The 7,518-nt window shown below is 38.9% G+C and overlaps 2 long non-coding RNA genes across 4 annotated transcripts; both read right to left on the bottom strand.

Annotated features, from left to right (window-relative positions):
- LOC109829503 lies at positions 1,361–3,572 on the bottom strand. 3 transcript variants are annotated; one of them, XR_002244045.1, is made up of 3 exons: positions 3,428–3,572; positions 3,300–3,360; positions 1,361–1,384 (listed from the first exon to the last, which is right to left on the bottom strand). It is a non-coding gene; the product is annotated as an uncharacterized LOC109829503 (long non-coding RNA). The 3 variants fall into 3 exon arrangements; XR_002244044.1 differs by lacking the exon at positions 1,361–1,384 and adding an exon at positions 2,818–3,217; XR_002244046.1 differs by lacking the exon at positions 1,361–1,384 and adding an exon at positions 2,818–3,214.
- LOC109829504 lies at positions 4,934–5,301 on the bottom strand. Its single transcript, XR_002244047.1, has 3 exons — positions 5,223–5,301; positions 5,039–5,127; positions 4,934–4,962 (listed from the first exon to the last, which is right to left on the bottom strand). It is a non-coding gene; the product is annotated as an uncharacterized LOC109829504 (long non-coding RNA).

The following is a 7,518-nucleotide window of genomic DNA, read 5'->3' as shown; positions in this document are numbered from 1 at the left end:
TCCTATTTTTTGATTTCCCACTTTTTTTTGCCAAACGAACAGCCCCTAATTATAAACCTAAGTTTGAAATTTAACTACGAAAATTAATTCAGTCTGCACTTTATTAGAAAATCAACGTACTTTCTGATAGTTAACTACTCTACATTAAGAACCCTAGGGGGGTTTTTCTTTTTTTTTAGGTGCAAAAGTACCTGGGTTGCGGCTATATCAAATATTTTAAAATGGAGAAATTTTTAAAACCAACCATTTTTAAAATTTAATGGGCAAATTCGACCTATACGAAAAAATATTAGCAAAACCGACCCTTTTCAGAAGAAAAAGGTCGGTTTTGCAGGGGAGGGGTATTTACGAAGTGCACGGGACTAGCAGTCCCGTGCATTTCGTGTTCAGAAACGAAGTGCACGGGACTAGCAGTCCCGTGCACTTCGTTTCTGAACACGAAAAGGTCGGTTTTGCAGGGGAGGGGTATTTACGAAGTGCACGGGACTAGCAGTCCCGTGCATTTCGTGTTCAGAAACGAAGTGCACGGGACTGCTAGTCCCGTGCACTTCGTTTCTGAACACGAAATGCACGGGACTGCTAGTCCCGTGCACTTGCTATGCACGTTTTTGTGTACTTTTTGGCTGTATTTCAGGTAGTCCCTGTGCATACATCCACACAAACTTCCTCTAACAAATCACATACTCATTTCACCACTGGCAGTCCCGTGCACTTGCTGTGCACACTTTTGTGCACTTTCTGGCTGCATTTCAAGCCGTTCCTGTACATACATCAACACAAACATCAACTAACAAGTCACATACTCATTTCACCACTGCATTTCATGTAGTCCCTGTGCATACATCCACACAAACTCCCACTAACAAATTACATACTCATTTCACCATATACTCATTTCACCATATACTCATTTCAAATCAAACAAATCACATCACACCACAAACTCCCACTAACAAATCCAACATAATAACACCACAAACCCACTTAGAAATCAAACAAATCACACGATAGTATCGACTACAAATCCAAAAATCACATCCCTAAATAGTTTTGTAATGTATATAACCTGTAGTTTACATTCATCCAAGAACTCTCCTCCTCCTCCTTTGTCTTCATCATCCTCCATACCGCCCTTCGACGAGTTCGTGATCCGGTTGCGTTTGTGGTTGTGACGGTCCAATTCCATCGTCAACACGTTGGGAAGGTCCAGCTTCATCGTCATTTCTGTGTTGTCCTCGTCTTTGTCGCTATTGTCGTGTATATACGAATGGCGTTACCTCCCATCCATCATGACGATCTTCGTGAGTTCGGTGTAAGGCTTAGTGAAGCCTTTGCATTATGGCTTGATATATTGATATATGTTCATGTGCTTCGGGATTTCTACCTGCGATAGATAGTTCAAAAACAAATTTTGATATTAAATTTGATATTACAGAATGTAAATTTTAGATTTAATTCTTTTGTACCTGCTCGAGCCAATTCTAAGCCACGATTTGCAAGAGTTTGAACTTCATCTATTGCTAATACCTGCAAATTTTTTAACACATATTAGCAATATTGAGCAATACCAATAAAAATGGACTTAAATCAAAATATGAAAATACTTACTAATTCTCTCTCATCTATACCCCAGGGCACATATCCTCTTTGCGACTCAATCAGTATTGTGGTCGAATGAAGTATCCATCTTCGGGTTATGCCCCAATACCAAGTGTAGTAATCTGATTCCCGAAGAGTTGGTTCAATTTGGTTAACAATACAAAAATGTCTATCATTCCATCTGTGTATAAAAGCTTGATGCATGATCATCCAGTTTATTTGTTGGCCTCCTTTCTTTGCATTCGTCTCCATCTTTTCAACAAATTGCGGAACATGTTGTGCACGACCAAATTGTAGAAGCACACGGTCCGGTACATGCATTTCTACTATCTCCAAACATATAAGAGGAACTCTAGCTCTCCATACAACTTGGTATTCTGTGCATATTGGGGGTAGCTGAGGTAGAAATTGGGTGTAGGGCTCCCATTCCATCTACAGAAATTTAATGCAGTTGCATATCAGAAAAGTAATTCACATTGTAGAAGAAAAAGTGCATGTTTTTAGGGGAGAATTACCTGAAAAATCTTCATACGGTCAAGCTCATTTCGGTAGAAATCTAATTGTCTAGATGGGGTCTCGTCATAACATTTTTCGACATTCCATCTACAAAAAAATGTTGGTCATACATTGAGTACCATAATGATAACTACAGTTATATTCGCTACATAAAAAATACAATACCTGCATCCCAGTGGAATTTGTCCATCTAATTATAAATGTGTGCATAGTCTCGGCTTCAAATGAAGTCTCTCTCATGCTCATACTTGCAATAAGCTTAGACACCCTTTAAGCTCACTGTTTTGCATAAGTGCCACTTTTGACATCTCTCTATATAAGTACGCCAAAACGGCACTACCGCACGATTTTGTACCACATGCGTCCAAGTCCTCGAGGAGTGGTAACCACCTAGCATATTCACAATATTCTAATTTATTAAAATAAGCTAATTCAATGAAATACAGATTCATATTATAAATACACATACCTCACATGCACTTTATCTTTACTTGAATCTGGAAATAATATAGTATCAATCATGAAATTACATACTGATTTCACCACATACTCATTTCAAATCAAACAAATCACATCACACCACAAACTCCCACTAACAAATCCAACATAATAACACCACAAACTCCCACTAACAAATCCAACATAATAACACCACAAACTCCCACTAACAAATCCAACATAAAAACATCACAAACTCACTTAGAAATCAAACATATCACATGATATTATCGACTACAAATCCAAAAATCACATCCCTAAATAGTTTTGTAATGTATATAACCTGTAGTTTACATACATCCAAGAACTCTCCTCCTCCTCCTTTGTCTTCGTCGTCCTCCATACCGCCCTTCGACGAGTTCGTGATCCGGTTGCGTTTGTGGTTGTGACGGTCCAGCTCCATCGTCGACACGTTGGGAAGGTCCAGCTTCATCGTCATTTCTGCGTCGTCCTCGACTTTGTCGCTGTTGTCGTGTATATACGAATGGCGTTACCTCCCGTCCATCATGACGATCTTCGTGAGTTCGGTGTAAGGCTTGTTGAAGCCTCTGCATTATAGCCTGATATATTGATACATGTTCATGTGCTTCGGGATTTCTATCTGCTGCGATAGATAGTTCAAAAACAAAATTTCATATTAAATTTGATATTACAGAATGTAAATTTGAGATTTAATTTTATCGTACCTGCTCGAGCCAATTCCAAGCCACGATTTGCAAGAGTTTGAACTTCATCTATTGCTGATACCTGCAAATTTTTCAACACATAAAGTACCAATAAAAATGGACTTAAATCAAAATATGAAAGTACTTACTAATTCTCTCTCATCTATACCCCGGGGCACATATCCTCTTTGCGACTCAACCGGTATTGTGGTCGAATGAAGTATCCATCTTCGGGTTATGTCCCAATACCAAGTGTAGTAATCTGATTCCCGAGGAGTTGGTTCAATTTGGTTGACAATATAAAAATGTCTATCATTCCATCTGTGTATAAAAGCTTGATGCACGATCATCCAGTTTATTTGTTGGCCTCCTTTCTTTGCCTTCCTCTCTATCTTTTCAACAAACTGCGGAACATGTTGTGCACGACCAAATTGTAGAAGCACACGGTCCGGTACATGCATTTCTACTATCTCCAAACATATAAGAGGAACTCTAGCTCTCCATACAACTTGGTATTCTGTGCATATTGGGGGTAGCTGAGGTAGAAATTGGGTGTAGGGCTCCCATTCCATCTACAGAAATTTAATGCAGTTGCATATCAGAAAAGTAATTCACATTGTAGAAGAAAAAGTGCATGTTTTTAGGGGAGAATTACCTGAAAAATCTTCATACGGTCAAGCTCATTTCGGTAGAAATCTAATTGTCTAGATGGGGTCTCGTCATAACATTTTTCGACATTCCATCTACAAAAAAATGTTGGTCATACATTGAGTACCATAATGATAACTACAGTTATATTCGCTACATAAAAAATACAATACCTGCATCCCAGTGGAATTTGTCCATCTAATTATAAATGTGTGCATAGTCTCGGCTTCAAATGAAGTCTCTCTCATGCTCATACTTGCAATAAGCTTAGACACCCTTTAAGCTCACTGTTTTGCATAAGTGCCACTTTTGACATCTCTCTATATAAGTACGCCAAAACGGCACTACCGCACGATTTTGTACCACATGCGTCCAAGTCCTCGAGGAGTGGTAACCACCTAGCATATTCACAATATTCTAATTTATTAAAATAAGCTAATTCAATGAAATACAGATTCATATTATAAATACACATACCTCGCATGCAATTTATTAAAATAAGCTAATTCAATGAAATACAGATTCATATTATAAATACACATACCTCGCATGCACATTATCTTTACTTGAATCTGGAAATAATATAGCACCAATCATGTGCATAATGTATGCACGTGCATGTTGGTCAACCAATATTTGTGGGGCATCAACAGGCAACAATACTGAGAAGGTCTCTCTCAACCACTTCAATTTAATATTTCCTCGAGACATTGATCCTGGAGCTACACCTAACAACTGCTCACATCTTGTCGGACATACATCACTATCAGTGCCGGTAATGCACGGACCATCTATATGGAGACCGAGTATCACGGCTACATCTTGTAGAGTAATGGTAGCCTCGCTCATTCGGAAGTGAAAAGTATTGGTCTCAGGTCTCCATCTATCCATCAACACGGTGAGTAGGGGCCAATCGAGCTTTATCCAACGAAGCTTTGAACAAGTCAAGAAGCCGGCCCGTCCTACTGCGCCGCGATAGCCCCGCTTTTTGCCGCTTTTTACAACACTGATCAACCATAACGATACTCGGACCTCTCTGTACAGCAAATGATAGTATAAGAATGCAATATTATGTAAATGCAAATATTGTAATTATAAAGTAACTGAATTACCTCTGTACAGGATATAATATGTGAACGATGCTGAGCCTGGTCATATAAGACCTCATCACTAACCGGCCCAGGATCCATGGTGTACAAACCTGCACATATAATTATACACATGCCAAAAATCAATCAAATAGTAATTCAATTTCTTTATTAAAGTATATAAAAATAAAAAAAGTATATAAATTACCAATTAGTTGCTATCTATTGTGTCTAGATGGACAACGAGGTCGAGTATGTCCCGGTTGTTTGCAAAGACTACATTTTTTATGCTTGACAACTCCTTCTCGCCCTTGATCCATGGTTCCCCTAATTCGCACAGATCGTGATCGACCTGCTTGTCTCCGGTACTGAGGTGGAATTATACGTGGTCCATTATATTCAGGCTAATACCGACTATCATCAGGTGGATGAAAACTCTCACTATATGTCTTTTGATAGTGAGCTGTTGAATACCAAGGCGAGCAATACCGATTATAGAAAATTCTAGCACCTCCCGGCTGATTTGAAGAAGCCGCAAGCACATGTGCACAGGGTATTTTTTGGAGTTGTGGTATGTTACATGTGCAAGTGCAATCAACATCAAATAGTTTAACGGTGTAGATATCGTCACAATCCTGTACTTGCCATTCGTTGTCGTTGAATACAATAATTTGACATGATCTTGCTGCCTCAATTCTTCTATGCAAAATGGCCTCATTTTTTGGTGTGTAACGTGTTGTCCAGTCTATGCCATCTCCACGCTTTTTGTTGAAGTATGCGTTTAGTCTATAGAACGTTCTCGCAACCAAAGATTGTATTGGCATAGCTTGTGCTCCTTTAAGATCGCCATTAAAGCTCTCGGAGCAATTAGTCGTCATCATGCAAAACCGCACACCCTCATCCTTACATAATGCCCACCGATGCTCGAATTGAGGCTTCAAGTTATTTTCAATCCAATTATGTGCATCTAATGACAAAGACTTGATTTTCGCCTTGCAATGTTCATACACTAATGTGTCGGTTGCACACCCAGCTTGACATAAAAGATTTTGCAAATTAATCTCACCGTATTTTTTCTTGAAATTATCTCTTATATGCCTTAAACAATATCGATGGTGATGTGGTGCACTAAACCCTCATGTAACGCTCTTATAATTCCTTCCATCCTATCCGAGATAAAAGTAATTATTCTTGGCGCACAGACACTTGGAATCCACTTGTATATAAGTTCAAAAAACCACTTCCAACTAGACGTATCCTCTACCTCCACGACTGCAAATGCTAGAGGAAATAACCCGCCATTTGCATCTACACCGGTCGCTACAAGAAGCACGCCTTTGTACTTTCCATATAAATGTGTATCATCAATGCTCAATAGCGGACAACAAAAAGTAAAGCCCTTAATAGCAGGACCAAATGCCCAAAACACTCGAGTGAACCTCTCCATACCCGGTGCAATCTCTTCGGATAATATTTTGTATTCAATACCCGGATTATTTCGCTTGATAGCTTCAAGATACTGTGGAAGTAATTCATATGATTTTTCCCAATCTCCAAAAATTTTAGACAACGGTTTCCTCCTTGCATCATATGCCTTATATTTAGATATCTTAATCCCTCGCATGTCATATACCCTCTAAAATATCTGACCTGCATTCAGATCAAGTTCAGCTCTAACTTCAGGCATAATTAGCTTACATATATAAGAAGAAGATGCAGAATAATCATCGACATCCACCGACGGGTTGCAACATGTATGAAGTCTAATATCTAGATATTACAAATTGCCCATTTGATGATTTTCTCACGGCGGCATTTAGTAACCAATGACATTTTCTATTTCTCTCATCTTGCTCATTTGCGTTCTCTACTTCAATCTTATCGTTAAAGAAGCATTTCACATTGTAGTTTGTTGCATAGTTTTTATCGGCTTGAATTTGACCCGATTCTTGATGGACCATTCTCGAATTGCAAAGATCAGTGCCTCCTTGCTCTCGAATAGATCCCCTTTTTTAAAAGTGAAGTCCTCAGGTCGTTGTAAATTTGGACCAACATCAACAAATCCAGCTTGAGAAGTATTTATCCAATCCTCATTATGAAACTCGTCGGGCAACGGATCTTCAGCTTCCACATAATCATTGTTAACATTAAATTACTCCATCCAATGGGCGTCATCATCGATTCCAGCTGCCACATGCATGCTATCAATTTGCACGCCATCTTCTTCAATATGATCTGAATCATCATCTGCTTCATCTTCTATAATTGCTCCGATTGATGGGTAACCTGTAACATGACCTGAAGCGTCGTTAAATATATTAGTTGACGTCCCACCGATAGAATACTCACTTAAATGTTGTGGTTGATACCACAGCTCTTGACTTGGAGATGTCATAAAACCAATCGACTCGTTGTCTAAGTCAAGCATCCGAGAAAACTCTCATTGAGGTCGTGAAACTTGGGCAAATTCCTGAATCGGATACTTCTCAATAAACAACTCAATT

This window comes from Asparagus officinalis, chromosome 2 (genome assembly GCF_001876935.1).
Source record: "Asparagus officinalis chromosome 2, Aspof.V1, whole genome shotgun sequence".
Taxonomy (NCBI): domain Eukaryota; kingdom Viridiplantae; phylum Streptophyta; class Magnoliopsida; order Asparagales; family Asparagaceae; genus Asparagus; species Asparagus officinalis.
Note: the sequence above shows the minus strand (reverse complement) of the source record. Positions and strands in the feature narration are given on the sequence as shown.